At 32.8% G+C, this 20,184-nt stretch overlaps 1 long non-coding RNA gene across 1 annotated transcript; it reads right to left on the bottom strand.

Annotated features, from left to right (window-relative positions):
- Nucleotides 1-293: 293 nt before the first annotated feature.
- On the bottom strand, nucleotides 294-849 carry LOC146923214 (uncharacterized). Its single transcript, XR_015010895.1, has 2 exons — nucleotides 709-849; nucleotides 294-601 (listed from the first exon to the last, which is right to left on the bottom strand). It is a non-coding gene; the product is annotated as an uncharacterized LOC146923214 (long non-coding RNA).
- Between the last annotated feature and the right edge of the window lie 19,335 nt (nucleotides 850-20,184).

Genomic DNA, 20,184 nt, shown 5'->3' with positions numbered 1-20,184 from the left:
AAGCTTCTAAACCATAACAAATGTTTTATCTAAATGATTTTATTGATGACATGTAACGCCACTTCCAGCACATCTATAAAATTATTTGGATAAAACTCAATCATCCTCAATAATTAATCACATCAAAAGCTGCAAATAACTTTGCGGGACTCAAACATAAAATGCATTGTAAGAGTTCTGGAAGCTTGTTGACTTATTGTTCATATTTTTAACATATTGTGTTTTATTTATAATTTTTTTTTGATGTGTGGCTTTAGCCACACATTGCCATTAAATGTGTACAAAGATGGAAGAAAAAAAACTACTCTCTTGGAGTAGTTTTTTGGAAGTTAGATATTTTTTGGGTACAAAGATGGAAGAAAAAAACAAAGAAAACCAAGAAAAACTACTCTCTTAATTAACTATTCCTCGAAGCATCAACCTCAACCATGGAAGGGAGATCGGGAGGAGGTTCATGTCAAAGGTAGAACTTATCGTCATCATAAGATCCCAACTTAGCAAGCAGGTCAACATCTTGATTATCTTCGCTTGAGGTGTGAACAGTGAATTAATTGCATGGTCCAATCAAGCTTTAAAAAATCTCCGATAGATAGGATCTCAACTGCATAACAATGAAAATAAATATCGTCATGTAAGAAATATGAGTAGAAAACAATCCCAAAATTCTTTAAACCATGAAAAATTTGAAAAAAAAATCAAGTTTGGAACCTTGTCTTTTAAGCCTCAAAGTCAAAAAAATTATTGGAACAAGATGAGTGTTCCAATAATCAAGCTTGTTCTAAAATATATGGTGATAAGAAAGGTTAAAAGATATTGGTTATTATGAGACTTTTGCACCAATAGCAAGGTTTGTATATATTATAATCTTAATTACTTTTACAACTCCTAAGTGCAAAATGGATGGTAAAAGTGACTTTCTAAATGGTTTTATGAATGAAGAAGTCTATGTTCATCAACCACTTGAATTTATCAACAAAGAAAAATCAAATCATGTTTTCAAACTTACAAAATCTCTACATAGTCATAAACAAGTTCCAAGAGTTTGATAGGAGAGATTGAGCCCTTTTCTTAAAGAAAAGTGTTTTGCAAGAAGACATATTGATACCCCTCTTTTTAAAAGAAACAAAAATCAATCAATCTGATCTGTTGATGATACAAGTAGTTTATATTGAAGATATCATCTTTGGTTCAATTAATGTAAACATGTGCAAGGAATTTTGTAACCTTGTGCAAAGTGAATTTGAGATGAACATGATGGAACAACTCATGTTTTTTCTGTTGCGGATTCGATGTGAAAACCACACCAATAAAAACTTGATGTGTGGAGCAAATTAATACCAAGCAATCAATTGAAGTGGATGACAAAAAATAAATCAAACAAAAATAAAACAGCAAGAGAGGAGAGAGAGAGAGAACACAATAATCTGTTTACCCAGTTCGGTCTAATGATGACCTACTCTGGGGGAGAGAGCAGCTCTCCGTTCCACTATAATGATATGAGTTTCTTTACAAAGAGATGTCAGAGGGTTACAAGAATCAATCTTCAAACCTAATTCTACCCAAAGTCCCAGCCTCTTCCCGTGACCAAGAGACTCAATCCTAATAGTGTTTTGTTCAAGGTGAATCGAAAACAAACCCAACCCTAGTGTTGTTGCCAAGAGAATTCTCTATAAACCCTAGTTTTATGTTGGCTTCTAAACCCTGTTTTCTACTCTGGGTTTCATCTGGTACAAGGTTTATATTTATAGTAAAAGTAACCCCCTTAAAATATGGAACAAATCTCCACTGAAAAATACGTTTTTCTTTATTTCCTTCAGCGTACCATCGTGCCACGTTACGATTCCATCGTGGCACGATTTTTCCAGTGCTTGCTTCAGGATCTGAAACCACCAATCGTGGCACGTTGCTCTCCATCGTGGCACGTTGCTTCTGAATTCTGAACCTGATTTTAAGTTAACTCTTACAATTCTCCACCTTGACTTCAAATCAGTGATGATGCCAATTTAACCATCAATCACCTTGCTGCTCTCTCCAACCTTCATCTATTCTTCAATGAAGTTAATCAAGTCCAAGCAATGCTTGAATCTTGATCTTGGTAATGATTTGGTGAACATGTCAGCTGGATTTTCTTCCGATGCCACTTTCTCCACCATGATCTCCTTTGTCTCAATCATGTCTCTAACAAAGTGCAAACGAATGTCAATGTGTTTTGTTCTTTCATGATAGACCTGATGATTTGCCAAATGAATGGCACTTTGGCTATCACAATGTATCTTCACACACCCTTGACTAATCCCCATTTCTCCAATCATACCTTTCAACCATATGGCTTCCTTGACCCCTTCAACAAGGGCTATGTACTCTGCTTGAGTTGTTGAAAGAGCTACAACTGATTGTTGATTTGCCTTCCAAGTTACTGCTGTACCGAACAATGTAAACACAAATCCAGACAAAGATTTTCTAGTGTCTACATTACCTGCATAGTCCGCATCCACATATCCTTCCAAAGCATCCCTTCCTGGTTGTGACCTTGTATACTTCAGACCACCTTTCAAAGTCCCATTCAAATATCTCAAAACCCACTTCAAAGCTTGCCAGTGCACTTGACCCGGATTTGCCATAAACCGACTTATCACACTTATTGCATAGGATAAGTCCGGTCTACTACAAACCATACCATACATGATGCTTCCAACCCCACTTGCATAGGGAGTACCCTCCATCTTGCTTTTCTCTTCATCAGATTGAGGACACTGCTTTATTGACAACTTTGTGTGATGGCCAAGAGGAGTGCCAACGACTTTAGAATCTTTCATTCTGAACCGCTCCACCACTTTCCTCAAGTAACCTTGCTGAGATAAGAACAGCTCACCTTTGTTTCGGTCCCTTATGATATCCATACCAAGTATCCTCTTTGCATTACCAAGATCCTTCATCTCAAATTCATCATTTAATCTTTTCTTGAGCTTCTGAATCTCTTGCATGTCAGAACTTGCCATAAGAATATCATCTACATAAAGGAGAAGGTAGAGAATGACTTTCTCATTTCTTCTCATCATGTAAACACAACTATCATAGTTGCTTCTCACAAAACCAGCCTTTACTAGGAACTCATCAAACCGACGATACCACTGCCTTGGACTTTGCTTCAACCCATACAAAGATTTCTTCAACAAACACACTTTTGTATTATCTTCCACGAAACCTTCTGGTTGTTGCATATAGATAGTTTCTTCCAACTCTCCATGTAGAAATGCGGTCTTCACATCCATTTGTTCTAACTCAAGATCATACATGTTAACAATCGCCATAAGTATCCTTATAGAACAATGTTTTACCACCGGTGAAAAGATTTCATTGTAATCAATCCCTTCCACCTGAGTAAAACCCTTTGCTACAAGTCTTGCCTTATACCTTGGTGCCTCGACCCCTGGTATACCTTCTTTCTTCTTAAACACCCACTTGCTTCCCACTACCCTTTGATTCTTAGGTAATGAAACAAGTTTCCAAGTCTGGTTCTTTTCCAATGAAAGTATTTCCTCATTCATTGCCTTCAGCCAGTCCTTGTTTTCATTGCTTTCTAATGCTTCTCTGAAGTTCTTTGGTTCCGAGTCTTGCAATTCTTCACCTGCATTCAAAGCATAACATAAGAGGTCAGCATAACCGTATCTATCAGGTGGATTAATTTTTCTCCTTTCCCTATCTCTTGCTAGCTGATAGTCAGGATCAATTGTTTCTTGGCCTTCACTCTCATCAGGTATTGGAGTCTCATCCTCCTCTTCCCTTTCATCAATGGTAGGCTCCACCTCAAACTGAATTTTCTCTATTCACGTTTCTGAGCTTGTATCTAGGTCTTTGCACTTCATCCCCATGCGGGTCTCATCAAAAGTAACATCCCTGCTTATAATAAATTTTGATCCTCCAGGTTCCATCTTCCACAGTTTGTAACCTTTCACACCTTCAGGATAACCCATGAAAATACACTTCACAGCTCTAGCATCAAGTTTGTCTTGTCTCACATGAGCAAATGCTAAAGCTCCAAAAACTTTCAAATTAGAGTAGTCTGCTGGTCTCCCACTCCAAACCTCCATAGGTGTCTTGAGATCTATCCCTGTTGATGGACATCTGTTAATCAAATATGCTGCAGTACTAACAGCTTCTCCCCAGAAACTCTTGGACAATCCAGCTCCCAACAGCATACACCTTACACGTTCCAACAAGGTCCTGTTCATTCTTTCAGCAAGACCATTCTGTTGAGGTGTGTATGCCACGGTTCTATGCCTCTTTATACCTCTTTTCCTGCAAAACTCATTAAACTGCTCTGAAACAAACTCCAGGCCATTGTCAGTTCTCAACACTTTCAGTTTATAGTTCCAATCTGATTTTCTACAAGTGTATGCCATTCTTTAAATTTTTCAAAGGCGTCACTTTTATTCTTCAGAATGTAAACCCATAGCCTTCTAGAATAATCATCAATAATAGACATGAAATATGAACCTCCCCCATGAGTTTTAACTGATGCTGGACCCCAAAGATCCGAATGAACATACTCAAAAGGCCTACTAGATTTATGCACACCCACCCCAAACTTCACCTTGTGTTGTTTGCCTAATGTGCAATTATCACAGAAATCTAGTTTGTTCAATTTTTCATTCCCTAGCAAACCTTGTTTAGCTAGCTCAACTAAACCCCTCTCACTGACATGACCTAACCTCAAATGCCATAGTTTAGTTATGTCCAGAGTGTCTACACTAGCAACCGATGCATGACCTATAACAGTGGAACCATCTAAAATATATAAACCATGTATTTTAGACCCTTTAGCTATAACTAATGCACCATGAGAAATTCTCATCATACCACGTTCAATTCTAGTACAATATCCTAGACCATCAAACATGCTTATAGATATTAAATTTCTCTTAAGTTCAGGAATATGCCTCACATCCTTCAAAAGGAAATCACGATCATCAAACATTTTGAGACGGATAGTACCCATACCTTGAATCTTGCAAGCCTTATTGTTACCAAGGCGAACAACTCCACCTTCTTTCAGCTCCAATGTTTCAAAGTACTCCTTTCTCGGACAGATGTGATAAGAGCACCCAGAGTCCAAGACCCAGCCCTTTTGAGGTTCCCAACTTGTCACAGTTAGTGCTCCAGCACTCACATAACCTTCCTCTTCACTTGCAATCTGAACGGATGGATTACCACTTCCATTGCCCTTTCTCTCCGGACAATCCTTCTTGAAGTGACCATAGTTGTGACAAAGAAAACATTTGTACTTTGTTTTATTATCACCACCCTTTGACCTAGACTTTGATCTGGAATTCTTGCCTTTCCCCTTTCCTCTGTTTTCACTTCTCCCCTTGAGACATTCAAGCCTTCTCCACTATCATCAACCTTCAATTCTTTGAACTTGGTTAACTCTTTGGTTCTCAAAGCTGCTTGAACTTCCTCCAAAGTGATAGTGCCTTCTTTGCCATAAAGCATTGTATCCTTGAAATTCTCAAAGGACTTAGGTAAAGCACACAGTAGGTGTAAGGCTTTATCCTCGTCAACCAGATTTACATCTATGTTCGCCAAATCATCAATAATCTTATTGAATTCCGTCAGTTGCTCCATTATAGGTTTTGAATCCACGATTCGGTAAAAGTAGAGTTGTTGTTTCAGACATTGTCTATGTGCCAAGGACTTGGTCATGTACAATGAATCAAGTTTATTCCACATAGACACAGCAGTAGTCTCCCTTGCTACCTCTCTCAACACCTTATCACCAAGACACAGAATGATAGCACTGACTGCTTTATCATTCACCTCCGCCTTCTCAACAGGTGTCAGATGCGCAGGCATCTGTGCTTCTCCCTTCAATGCTTCAACACACTTTTGTTGAATTAGAATTGCCCTCATCTTTACCTTCCACAACCCGAAGTCGTTACTACCGGTAAACTTTTCAATGTCCCACTTCGAACCCATGATACCTGGTTATTGATTTGACCTTTGCCCCACGGTGGGCGCCAATTGTTGCGGATTCGATGTGAAAACCACACCAATAAAAACTTGATGTGTGGAGAAAATTAATACCAAGCAATCAATTGAAGTGGATGACAAAAAATAAATCAAACAAAAATAAAACAGCAAGAGAGGAGAGAGAGAGAGAGAGAGAGAGAGAGAGAGAGAGAGAGAGAGAGAGAGAGAGAGAGAGAGAGAGAGAGAGAGAGAACACAATAATCTGTTTACCCAGTTCGGTCTAATGATGACCTACTCTGGGGGAGAGAGCAGCTCTCCGTTCCACTATAATGATATGAGTTTCTTTACAAAGAGATGTCAGAGGGTTACAAGAATCAGTCTTCAAACCTAATTCTACCCAAAGTCCCAGCCTCTTCCCGTGACCAAGAGACTCAATCCTAATAGTGTTTTGTTCAAGGTGAATCGAAAACAAACCCAACCCTAGTGTTGTTGCCAAGAGAATTCTCTATAAACCCTAGTTTTATGTTGGCTTCTAAACCCTGTTTTCTACTCTGGGTTTCATCTGATACAAGGTTTATATTTATAGTAAAAGTAACCCCCTTAAAATATGGAACAAATCTCCACTGAAAAATACGTTTTTCTTTATTTCCTTCAGCGTACCATCGTGCCACGTTACGATTCCATCGTGACACGATTTTTCCAGTGCTTGCCTCAGGATCTGAAACCACCAATCGTGGCACGTTGCTCTCCATCGTGGCACGTTACTTCTGAATTCTGAACCTGATTTTAAGTTAACTCTTACATTTTCTTAGCTTGCAAATCAAACAACATTTTGATGGTATTTTCATCTGTTAAAAAAAAATGTCAAATATATTCTTAAGAAGTTCAAAATGAATGAAGTTGAGATCACGACACCCATGCACCCATTGCATCATCTAGTTTAGACAAATATGTGAATGAAAAACCTGTTTTAGAAAATGAATTTTGAGGTATGATTGATTGAATCATTGCAAGTAGACCATATATAGTCTTTGTAGTAAGGTTATGTACTAGATTTTAATCTTGTCCAAAATAATATCAACATACTGTTGTGTAAGGATTTTCATATATTTAGTAGATACTACTGATCTTGGTCTTTGATATAGAAATGGTTCTCATTTTGATCTTGTAGAATAAATTTTCCGACTATACTTAGGATAAATTTGAAATAAAGAGAACTAGTGGAGCATGTCAATTCTATGGTCAAGACCTCATATAGCTGGTCTTACAGAAAGTAAATCACGATTGCATTATCTACAACATAATTTGGGTATATTTGTGCTGTACGTTGTTGTTCTAGAGTCATATGGGTAAAAAAACGACTTTGGGTGGAAAGCTTTGGTCTCAACTTAATTACTAACAATGCTACTCTACAACATCAAAGGTCCTACTTCTAGTCAAGCTCTATATTCAAATGATTCCTCCCTTAGCAAGTAATGGTTTGCTACTTGTATATACCCTTTTGATAATGAAAAAGAGAGGAAGAAAAGGATCAATTTTGTGGTTATGAATAAAAAAAACTTGGGATTATAGTCCTATTATGATCATATTTTGGCGAGTAAAAAATGATGTTTGTTATCATTGTTGTTAGGATCAACTATTTTTTAACCATGTATTTACATCATGAATGCTATTTTGTAATATTTTGACTATAAATAAAAAAGTACAGTTATGGTTTAATTTTAATCATTGCATAATTTTATTTCAATTTTATATTTCATACATGATACATACCTAAATTGAGGGAGAGTTTTCGTTTATAAAAATCCTCAATTATGATTATGGAATAAGTTTAAAGATCATTCATCTCATACTGATGCATTGATTAAACATCAGAATCTAAAATATATGATCCTTAATTCAATAAGCTTGTCATGATCAAAAAAGGAAGATTGTTGAGAAAAATAACAAAATCCTTTTTGGAAGATGTTTTAATGATAACAAATATATGAGAAAACGTATGATTTTTCAATGTAAATCGTATTGTTGATTATTGATATTTGATGTGCTTTTTAAGATTCAATATTTGAACATCTCAATTCAATATTGAATATTATTGTTTTAATCATTGTGTTAATTTTTGTTATCATTATTGTACACAAATCTGAAAAATCATACGTTTTCTAATCACACTTTCGCTAAACTTTTTGTGAATAGGATTTTTCAAATTTCAAAAAGTTTAGCGAAAGTGTGATTAGAAAACGTATGATTTTTCAGATTTGTGTACAATAATGATAACAAAAATTAACACAATGATTAAAACAATAATATTCAATATTGAATTGAGATGTTCAAATATCTCTATCTCTATATACATGTATTCTAAACTACATTTTGCTTATGTGTCACCTTTCCAAAACTCCTCCTTTCTAACTAATTTTCTAAGCATTCACCATGTGGCTCTCTCTTTTCTTTTTCCCTATATTCCATCTATTTATTACTAAATATTTACACATGTTCATTCTTATAATTCTCATAATTGATTGAGCTTTATAACTCTTTCCACTATCCATTCATTTTTAGGCAGAACAAAAACAAGTAACTACAACAAACATTTACAAAAAAAAAAAAAACTAAAATATAGAACTGTAACTATAAATTCACAACACACAATTATTTTTTCCCTAAAAAAACAACACACAATTATTTTCGGTCCCTTCCTTTTCAATTATGATGAAAACTATTAACAATACTTTATTTTTTTAAGCAAACTATTAACAATACTTAAAAACTAATTTTTATGTCTTTTAATATATTCCTAAACATAAAAACATAACCATAAAAAAAAATTAATTCATTGAAAAGAAACGTCTGTGAATCTTAAAGATTATGTAAACACTACATAATTGTTTAATCACACCATTATAATTGAATTGACTCCTTAATATTCCTTCAAATATAACCTACAAAGTTGAAAAATTTTGTGCATAATTTTTCATATTCACCCTCTATTTATAACCACCACTTACCCAACATTCATTTTCCACCCATTCCCACATCCGACAATTACACTCATTCTTTGAGTGTTTCCACTATGGTGCTATTGCTACTACCATATTCATATGTATAAAAGTTGTTTGTATATTATTCATTTGCACTAAAGTTTAAAATTCGTTCTAATGCAACCTACAAAGATGAAAATTTTAGTGCATAATTTGTCATTCACCCTCACCCCTTATAACCACCACTTACCCCAACATTCATTTTCTACCCATTCCCATATATTTGATAATTACCCTCATTCTTTGAGTGTTTCCACCATAGTGCTATTGATACTACCATATTCATATGTACAAAAGTTGTTTGTATATTATTCATTTGCATTTTCTACCCATTCCCATATATTTGACAATTAATTACCCTCATTTTTGAGTGTTTCCACCATAGTGCTATTGATACTACCATATTCATATGTACAAAAGTTGTTTGTATATTATTCTTTTGCACTAAAGTCTTTGTATATTTATTATTTTTTCAGGTAGAGAGAAATAATTTTCACCATAGATCTATGATGCTAATATATGAAAAGGTATTCCTCTTATAACCACTATTCAGTCAAAACTAATCTTTCGCTTTTTTTTTACTGGTACTGAACTTTGACTTAAGCTTCAAAAATTTCTCATAATTTCTCATTCTCTTTGATTGAATGGTTCTAAAAACAATCTCACATATATTAAGAGTACGCTTCATTAACAATTATAGGGCTAAATGCTAAGTGCTAATTTTGCATTTTTTTAAAAACAAAAATGTTATATTTGAAAATCAAGCATAAACGTGGAAATTCAATGGAGAATGAAAAAAAAATAGTGATCTTTTGATTTTTTTTTTTTATTTAAAAAGTCTGGTTTGTAAGATGCTTGACTATATTTTTTTAATTAATGTTATTACTAATTACGTGTATTGGATATGTAAAAAGAAATATGGACTCCACCTACATAGTTTAGTTTTAATCGAAGGATTACTTCATATGGTTATTATTATTATTTTTTTTGACCGAAATGGTTATTATTATTATTATTATTATTATTATTATTATTATTATTATTATTATTATTATTATTATTATTATTATTATTATTGATTTATTCAACATTCAAGTATCAATTTCTTCTCCTTTTAAAAAAAAAGTATCAATTTATTCAAACCCTAATAAATTTTCTTTATTAATCGATTTCGCCATTTCACTGAATTTATTTAAATAACTAAATAATAATTTTCTGCTATATTAGCCATTGCAAGGACGAACAGAAAAGTAATTGCCCACTTTCATCTATATCTATCTATCTATCTATCTATATTCTATATCTCTATATACATACATATATATATATATATATATATATATATATATATATATATATATATATATATATATATATATATATATATATATATATATATATATATACACACACACACACACACATACATGTATTCTAAACTACACTTTGCTGATATGTCCTTATAACAAAGCTCCCAATTTTTTTGACTTTCACTATAAGATTGACACTTGCTCTAATACATGCTTCTTTTACATTCCATTCTTCATTTTCATTTTCCATATAGGTTACGAATTAACTCTCCATTGATTTGACTTTATACATGTTGCATGATTAATACATCATGGGTCTATTAAAAACAATCCATCGGTTATATTTTATGTTTGAGATGATCGGTTATATTTTTTAGTTGTTGATATTCTAATCATTTTTATTTGCATATAAAAAACTAAGAGTGCTATACATGCCATTTCATTTTCCCTTTGATTACCAACCACTACTACATGTCTCTTTCTGTCCCTTCCATTTTCTTTAGTTTTCATTTCATATTCCCTCTTTCATTTTCTACAATGTAATTCCTTCTCTTTTTTTTTCCCTTCATATAGTATGTGCAGGTTTTGGAGATAGGAGAATTTTGTTGAAAAGAAAGAACAACTCTTATTTGCAATGGTAGTTGTGGTTATATTGAAATTTTTGTTTTCCATCATTATTTACTCTTAACATTCTACCATTGAATGTTAATTTATCTCCATTTCTTTTTCTTTCTATTCATTGTCTTTGATTTTTTTTTTGACAGATATTCATTGTCTTTAATAGGTACGTAATATTTTACTCCTACCATTGTGTGTGATAAAACTTTTATTATTTTTATGTTCTTTATTTTTCATCCATTTTTTTAATAAAAAGTTTAGGTGAGTTGGGCATTTTTCTTGGTCTACTAATAGACTTATAAAATTGGCTGTGCATGCACCTAAAAATTATACAAACAATAACTAATTACTTACAAGATGCATATTACACATGTCCTTTAATATTTTTGTGAATGTAACCTACATTATAAAAATAAATAAGAAGCATTCAAACAAAATCCAGTTACTTACAATGTGATCAATGTACATGTCCCTTAATATTCTTGCAAATGTAACCTATGCAAAAAAAAAAAATAGTGTTTAATTTTTTAGCTTAATTTTTCAATTTTTCTACAACGTTTTATAACCACAACATTAACACACACATATTTTCATCTCTTTCCTCCACTTGACACTTTCATTCACATTGATCTAAGATCATATCTTACATATTCAAGTTGTGCAGCAATGTTAACAAGATAAGTGGTACATTTTCTACATTTTTTACCACCATATTTATTTGTTCTTTGTAGTAAACTTACGTAAACTAAATTTCTTCGTGTTAGGAAGCAAAACAATGATTGCTCATATTAATAAAGTGAGGAAGATTTGAAGGGGTACTTAAGAGGTCAGTTTTGTCTATCCCTTAAAATATCTTTCTTCAAAATAGAGGATACATATTCAGGTAAAAATATGATGTCATTAAAAATAATTGTAAACAAATTAGTTGTGAAAGGACTATTTATTCAAGTAAAAATTGTTTGAATCATTGAAGTCTAGAAAATTTTACGCGAAAATTGTGTAACTCCTTTTACCATATTCATTTTTAAAGCTCCTCCCACTCCTCATATGTGTTTTTTTTTTACTGATCACTCATGCTAAAAATCGGGATAAATATTGTTAGACTAAGAAACCACTCTATTATTATAACTCTTTTAATTGCATGCTTTCAATTTTAATGCCAATTTTTTTATTGTTATGTTGTTATGGCTAATTTAAATTCTATGGCTCTAAGAACTCCCAACTCAATACTAATGAAGGCAATCAAAGTGGAATGTTAGATTTGTGCCAAAATAACCCTATGGTCATGTATCTAATTTCTACACCTCCTCTTCATTTGCATTGCTCGATTTCTTCTTTTATATAAGATAGGATAGGATGCTATTTCTTAATTCTTTTGAAATATTTGTTTGTAATATTTTTTGTATATGACTCTAAGACTCCCAACTCAATACATATGAAGACAATTCAAGAAATAAAAATGAAGTCAAAGTAGAATACATTTAGATTTGTGCTAAAATAATATAATGTAATTTTCTACTTCTTTTGAACTGAATTGAGTGATGAGAACTTATATTAGTCTGACATAATATGTTGCATGTGGATTTCTTTATCTATATATTGTGCCTTCGACAAGAGGAATGACATGTTGTCTTTTTTTAAATCGGCAAAGATATATTGGAAAAACTAAAATCCAAGCACAAGATATATATGTTTGAATAACAGGTAAAGAGATAAAAAAAAAGTAATGATTTACCAGGAAAAATAGCTTGGTCATAACAACGACCAAAACAAAATGCCATAGTGCAAAAATAAGAAAACTACTAAGCAACAAAAATAGGGAGATGGTATGTCGACTACAAAACAACTCAAAAGAGTATAACTGTATGTAATTTTGAAAAAATTTATTGAGTCTTTCTTTTTATTTTTCATCAGATAATTGAGATTATTGATTTTTTTTTATCTTTTTCCATTTATCATTTAAATTATATTATATAGGTAATTTAGTAATTATAGTTTTCTTATTTTTGGAATTTTCAAGTGTAAATCATGTATTTTGTCAACAAAAAAAAAAGATGTTGAATCACATTTGATTATAAGTTAAGTTTTTGAATCATAAAGCCAATCATATGGATAGTTCAAATAATCTGGATAAAAGAAAAAAGAAGTGTCAAAGCTGCGTCATAGTAGAGTGGGTAGCTTCTTACTTCTTTTTTCACAATACTTCCTTTGTCCCCCGGGGCACTGGTTAAGAATACTAAAAAAAGAAATTTTATAACAATTATTTAATTAATCCATAAATAAGTCAAAACAGTTTCCTTTTTGGTAATAATTACCTTTTTTTGTATGCTTAACCAGTGTCCCGGGGACACCGGTTAGCAGGACCCATATTTTATTATACTATATCATTTATGTTGTTTTTGGATTTCCAAACTGTTGTATTTGGATTTCCAAATTCTATTATCTACCGAAGTTGTTACTAGGTTGAGTCACGACCAGGTCGCTCTCTTTAAGACGTTTCGTGGCACTACCCAAAATTGTGCAAGGTAGACTATCAACCACGCCGCCTCCAGGATAAAACAAGCCCAGCTACAACTGTGCGGTTAACTACTGCACCGTAGAAAACCGTTCGAGAATTACACCTTCAAATATGGTACTAAGACCACTCTTTAATACTGAAACCACTTTAATATGGTATTATTACCATTCTATATGGTGCTAAGACCACTCAAATATGGTGTTTCCACCATTCTAACCTTTAAGTTCTCCAAACTTTCAATATGGTACTACGACCACTCAAATATGGTGATACCACCATTTCTCCTTAAATAGAAAAATATTTAAATAATTTATATACTGTTAAGATCATTCATAATTCCGACGGGACATTATTATTACGAAAGGGACTATGATCTTAATAGTACTCTTTATTCCGAAGGGACATATATTATCGAAAGGGACTATGAACTTAAGACCACTCTTAATTCCGAAGGGACATTAAACCGAAAAGGGACTATGGTCTTAAGAACACTCTTAAAAATATGGTTCAATCGATTGATCGAAGCCACTCGATACGGTACGTAACCGCTCTATTTGAAACCGAAAGGGACAGAAAGGAGTAGAAGCAGAAGAAACTTGTTAACACAAGTCGGAGGGAAAAGAGAAGAAAAGAATTCCCGACAACTCAATGAAATTCTTTTCGGTGTGTGGAATGCACTATGTGAGTTCTCTATTTATAGGGAAAATTCACAACTAATAAGTGAGAAACTTTGGGAACAAGTAATATGAGAAACTTTGGGAACAAGTAACATATTACTTTGCGATTAAGTAATTCACATATTAGATCTAGTACAAAAATATCTTAATTGAGTACTAAAATATATTAAATTTAGTACAAAAATATATCATATTATGTACCAAAATATTTTAGCAAAACTTGGGGACTAAGAAAGCACTTTCTAATAATGATTAAATTAATTATTTAATTTATCATTTCCAAATAATAAAATATATATCAATATATATTTTTTCTCTAGTGCTTATGTACCCCCATTAATTAGAGGTACACCCCCACTATATAAACACTACTAATGTGTGTGTTCCATCCGATGTGGGACTTCCACTTTTTTCAATTCACACAACACTAGTTCTACCCAACATGGGAATTTGTGGTTAGTCTTTTAACTCAATTTCCACACATGTTCCAACAATCCCCCACTTGAATTTAAAAAATGGTTTCAGAAGTAACGTCAAAAACGTCTCCATGAGATTTGCTAGTAAACAAAGGTGTCGCTTACAACTTGAACCTTTGCATAGCGAGTAAAATTCTGATTAACAAGAGTTGCTTACAGCATTGAACTCTATCTCAGACATAGAACCCACACACAAACCTTTTCATAAGGTGTATTCTAAAAGCCCGTGCGTTTATGGCCTTGCACGTGTATCCCGGTTTTAACGAACGCTCTAGGTATTCTGCCCCGAATCCCATAGGAACCGGCCCTTAGTTCCACATTCGTATAGGTGAGTCTATCAAGAGTACTCCTGTAGCTATGTACTCCACTCCAAATAGAGTATAGATCTCATTAAGAGTTTCTATTATCTCATCCTTCTATCACTGCAGGAATCATGCTTTCTTACTTTTATCATAGCATGTTCTATCACTTGTGACTTGTTATTACCCATTGAACCTATTTCTTGGGATCTCCAGTCATGTAGGTCGGGTTACCATCACTTGTGACCTTTGGGCATAAGTCCCATCCTATTGGATGTGTTTAGGACTTTCTTTTTAGTAATTCCTTTCGTCAAAGGATTAACTAATTATTTATCAGTACGTACATGATCTAGTTTAACCGTTCCTTTTGAGAGTAGCTAGCTCTCTATTTCTCTATGTGTTCGTGCCTTAATAATCACCTCTTACCATTGTGGTAACAATTCTCAATTTTGTAATAGCTGCAGACTATCACAATAAATTAACACTTCTGGAAACGGTTTTATCCACTAAGGGATTTCAACTAGCAAGTATCTTATCAACTTGCTTCTTCACTAGTTTTCTCTAGTGTTCTCATCTCAGATTCATTCCATAGTGGACTGAGTCAATATCATTTGTTTCAACAAATAACTCCTCTAGTGATGCTCAATATGCAAACACTAGTCGCTAAATATTCATCTGAAAGATGTTCTATTTTATATCTTGTACCATTTAAGTACAATAGGTTACTCCTCATGAAGTAATTCTAGAGTCATAGTCTTCTTAAGGCACCTCATGACTCTTTCTATAGCATGGCAATGCTTCTCATCCGTCTACTAGTAAACTTGCACAAGAGGTTTACGACATCGGCAATGTCGGGTCTAATACATTCAGTGACATACCTAAGTATTGCCAATGATGCTCGCATCAGTTTTTCTAACTCCATCTCAAGTGTTCTTACACTTGATCATAATATATGATTGCAAGTTTACGGTGAAATAATAATATTTCCTTAAGAACTTCTCAACTTTGTGAGATTTATCAAAAAAGTTCTCTTTTCTGATCTAGTAATCTTGAAACCAAGAATTACTTCAACTTTGTCTAGGTCTTTCTTATCAATGTTGTTGATAAACAATGATTTCACATAATTCATAACATGAATCTTTAAATCAAATATGAGCAAGTCGTCTTCATAGAGACATATGATCGTGCAAATATTATTTGTCACTTTCATTCACTTTATACTCATTCGATAGCATTAGAATGTCAAATTTTTCATGTCATTTCTTAAGAGTTTATTTTAGACCTCACAAAGAATTATCTAACTTACAGACTTTGTTTTCTTGTCCATGAATCGCAAAACGTTTAGGTTGTTTCATATAGATTTCTTCTTCTAATTCACCATAAAAAAAGGTAACTTTCACATCCATTTGGAGTACTATCGAGTTATGAACGACGGCTAAAGGGACTAGTACTTTCATGGATAGCATTTTCGTGACTGGTGAATGAATGTCGAAGAAGTCTATATTTTTCTCTTTGTCTAAAACCTTTGATTACAAGGAGGGCCTTGTATTCATAAACTGTTCCATTAGGTTTTAGTTCCTTTTTCCAAAATCCAAATATAACCGATTGATTTTGCAACTATGAGACAAGTCAACAAAGTGTCATGTTTTGTTAGACTCTAGAAAATTCATTTCATCGTTTATTGCTTTTAGCCAAAATTCAACATCCAAATAAGGATATAGCTTCGTTTAAGGCTTAATGAATCTTCTTCCAATGTATAAACCATAAGGTCCATACTCTTTAGCAATTCTTGCTTTCTTACCTCTTTGAGGTTCTATAACATCCCGTACGATGTTCTCATAACTATTTCTAATTACGGAATTTAGTTTACCCCCACTAGTGCCCCCACTATTCTTTAATTTACAGGGGTACTTACTTCATAGAAATCAGCATCTTTTAATTCTATGATCACTTTAACATTTAGGTCCTAAAACCTATATGTTTCGTTATTTATCGCATACCCGATGAATACACATTCATAGGCTCTACTAGTGAGTTTAACTCTCTTGGGTTCAAAGTCCGAACTTATGTCAGACAATCCCAAGTTCAAAAAATAAGACAAGTTGAATTGTCTTTTCTTCAAAAATTTCTTAATTAGAATTTTTGTTCTTAGACTTGGGTTCTCTATACAACATAAATTTCAATTTTTGTTATAAAAATTGAACATTCAAGCATATCAATTTTATTTTCCAAAATGCACAGTCATCAATAAATATGATAAAATATCATTTTATCATTTCTAGTTTATGTGTCATCAAATTCACACATATCATAATTTATTATGTTTAGAGATTCATATTCTCTAAATTCTGATTTATATGAACTTTTGGTTCATATATCTTGACTGCAATAAATAAAATTGTCTAATCATATAACGTTGGAATTAAATCCAAGTTACTCAAATTTAAAATTAAAAGCTTGTTCACATGTCAAATATTAAAATCACACAACTAATAAAATAGAAGCAGAATTTAATTTTGATCATGTCATCAAAGTGCAGTCTTTTCTCATAAGAATGCATAGAGTACAAGTCACTAGACCTGTTCTTATAGGATTAACATCCTAAAATAATTGAGTGCTCAAATTTATATCCGTCTGCCAAAATTGATGCTCTAGCTTTCATTTATGTTGTAGCTTTCATTTACCAAAAGAAATTTATTTAGTGCACGTGCTGAACTGAAGCAATTTTGGCAGAGCATGCACACATTGATTCTAACAATGTACACTCATCTTTCAATTAGAACCGTAGCATCCTTTTTCATTTGTCAATGCACCGTACAAAATTTCCCAATCCTTGACAATTAGTTTTATCCTACTCGATCAGCCCTGTGTTACGTTAAATGTTTGTCTTTGTCAATCATCAATAGAAAATTAGAAACGATGCATCAACACTCGGGGGTTCTATTCATGTACCAATTAAGGTTATTTATTCACAGAACCGTATTGTGAATTTCTTAGTGTTGTTGTTATAACAACATACACTTCATTGTTTCAGTCGAAATTGTTTCAGTCGAAAGATGTAATTTTATAGCTTGATTTATCCTTAATGTATTTAGGGACAACGAAATCTCAATAAGTAATTTCTTCGGTAGACATAGCAGATCGAAACGTCTTAAAATTGTTGTTTTTGGATTTCCAAACTGTTGTATTTGGATTTCCAAATTCTATTATCTACCGAAGTTGTTACTAGGTTGAGTCACGACCAGGTCGCTCTCTTTAAGACGTTTCGTGGCACTACCCAAAATTGTGCAAGGTAGACTATCAACCACGCCGCCTCCAGGATAAAACAAGCCCAGCTACAACTGTGCGGTTAACTACTGCACCGTAGAAAACCATTCGAGAATTACACCTTCAAATATGGTACTAAGACCACTCTTTAATACTGAAACCACTTTAATATGGTATTATTACCATTCTATATGGTGCTAAGACCACTCAAATATGGTGTTTCCACCATTCTAACCTTTAAGTTCTCCAAACTTTCAATATGGTACTACGACCACTCAAATATGGTGATACCACCATTTCTCCTCAAATAGAAAAATATTTAAATAATTTATATACTGTTAAGATCATTCATAATTCCGACGGGACATTATTATTACGAAAGGGACTATGATCTTAATAGTACTCTTTATTCCGAAGGGACATATATTATCGAAAGGGACTATGAACTTAAGACCACTCTTAATTCCGAAGGGACATTAAACCGAAAAGGGACTATGGTCTTAAGAACACTCTTAAAAATATGGTTCAATCGATTGATCGAAGCCACTCGATACGGTACGTAACCGCTCTATTTGAAACCGAAAGGGACAGAAAGGAGTAGAAGCAGAAGAAACTTGTTAACACAAGTCGGAGGGAGAAGAGAAGAAAAGAATTCCCGACAACTCAATGAAATTCTTTTCGGTGTGTGGAATGCACTATGTGAGTTCTCTATTTATAGGGAAAATTCACAACTAATAAGTGAGAAACTTTGGGAACAAGTAATATGAGAAACTTTGGGAATAAGTAACATATTACTTTGCGATTAAGTAATTCACATATTAGATCTAGTACAAAAATATCTTAATTGAGTACTAAAATATATTAAATTTAGCACAAAAATATATCATATTATGTACCAAAATATTTTAGCAAAACTTGGGGACTAAGAAAGCACTTTCTAATAATGATTAAATTAATTATTTAATTTATCATTTCCAAATAATAAAATATATATCAATATATATTTTTTCTCTAGTGCTTATGTACCCCCATTAATTAGAGGTACACCCCCACTATATAAACACTACTAATGTGTGTGTTCCATCCGATGTGGGACTTCCACTTTTTTCAATTCACACAACACTAGTTCTACCCAACATGGGAATTTGTGTTTAGTCTTTTAACTCAATTTCCACACATGTTCCAACAATTTATCTATTTATTATTTATATCCATCTTCTATCTATCTATCTATCCATCTATTTATCTTCTATCTATTTATCTATATATCTATTTTCTATTTTCTAAACTTGAGTGATCCATAAACAAGCATTGTGCCTATGTGGCACTTCTAAAAACAAAAATCTTCATTGAAAACTAAAATTTAGAGGTTTTTAGGCAACGGTTTTCTATCATTTGAAAAAAATGTATATTTTCTATCTTCTAGAAATAGAAGATATCATTAAACTTCTATCTTCTATCTTATAAAAGATTGAACCCCTTGAACTTCTATCTTGAATCTTAGACCTTAATTTTTATTTGGAACTTATTTATGATTGTTTATAATAACAATAAAAATATATGTCAAACATTTGTTTGCTTCATTGATCTTTCAACTACATTTTTCTTTCTTCATATTCCATATCTATTTACCACTCTCTCACTCAATACTATATTAACGCCTAACTTAAATTATTAAATTGATGAGTTACAAGTTTTTTTAATTGCATATTATCCTATATATTCACTTTAACAAACCAAAAAAGAAGAATCAAGTAAATTAAAAAAATGGAAAACCAAACAATATACTAATAAAAAAATGGGACCAATAAAAGTCAAGATATTCCGCTAAGTAAAAGTTTGAGAGGAAAATCCACAAGAAGTCGTTATATCAGCACATGAATTGCATTTTAAAAAATATGAGAGAAAAGGAGACAACCGTCAAATATGAATCACACTCTAATAACTTATTTCAATGCTTTTTATGAGCAATATTGACAGGAAACATGAATGCATGTATTTATGATTT

Source organism: Medicago sativa, chromosome 5, assembly GCF_051527215.1.
Source record: "Medicago sativa cultivar Bolivia chromosome 5, Bolivia_mono, whole genome shotgun sequence".
NCBI lineage: Eukaryota > Viridiplantae > Streptophyta > Magnoliopsida > Fabales > Fabaceae > Medicago > Medicago sativa.
This window is presented reverse-complemented; position numbering and strand designations above follow the sequence as displayed.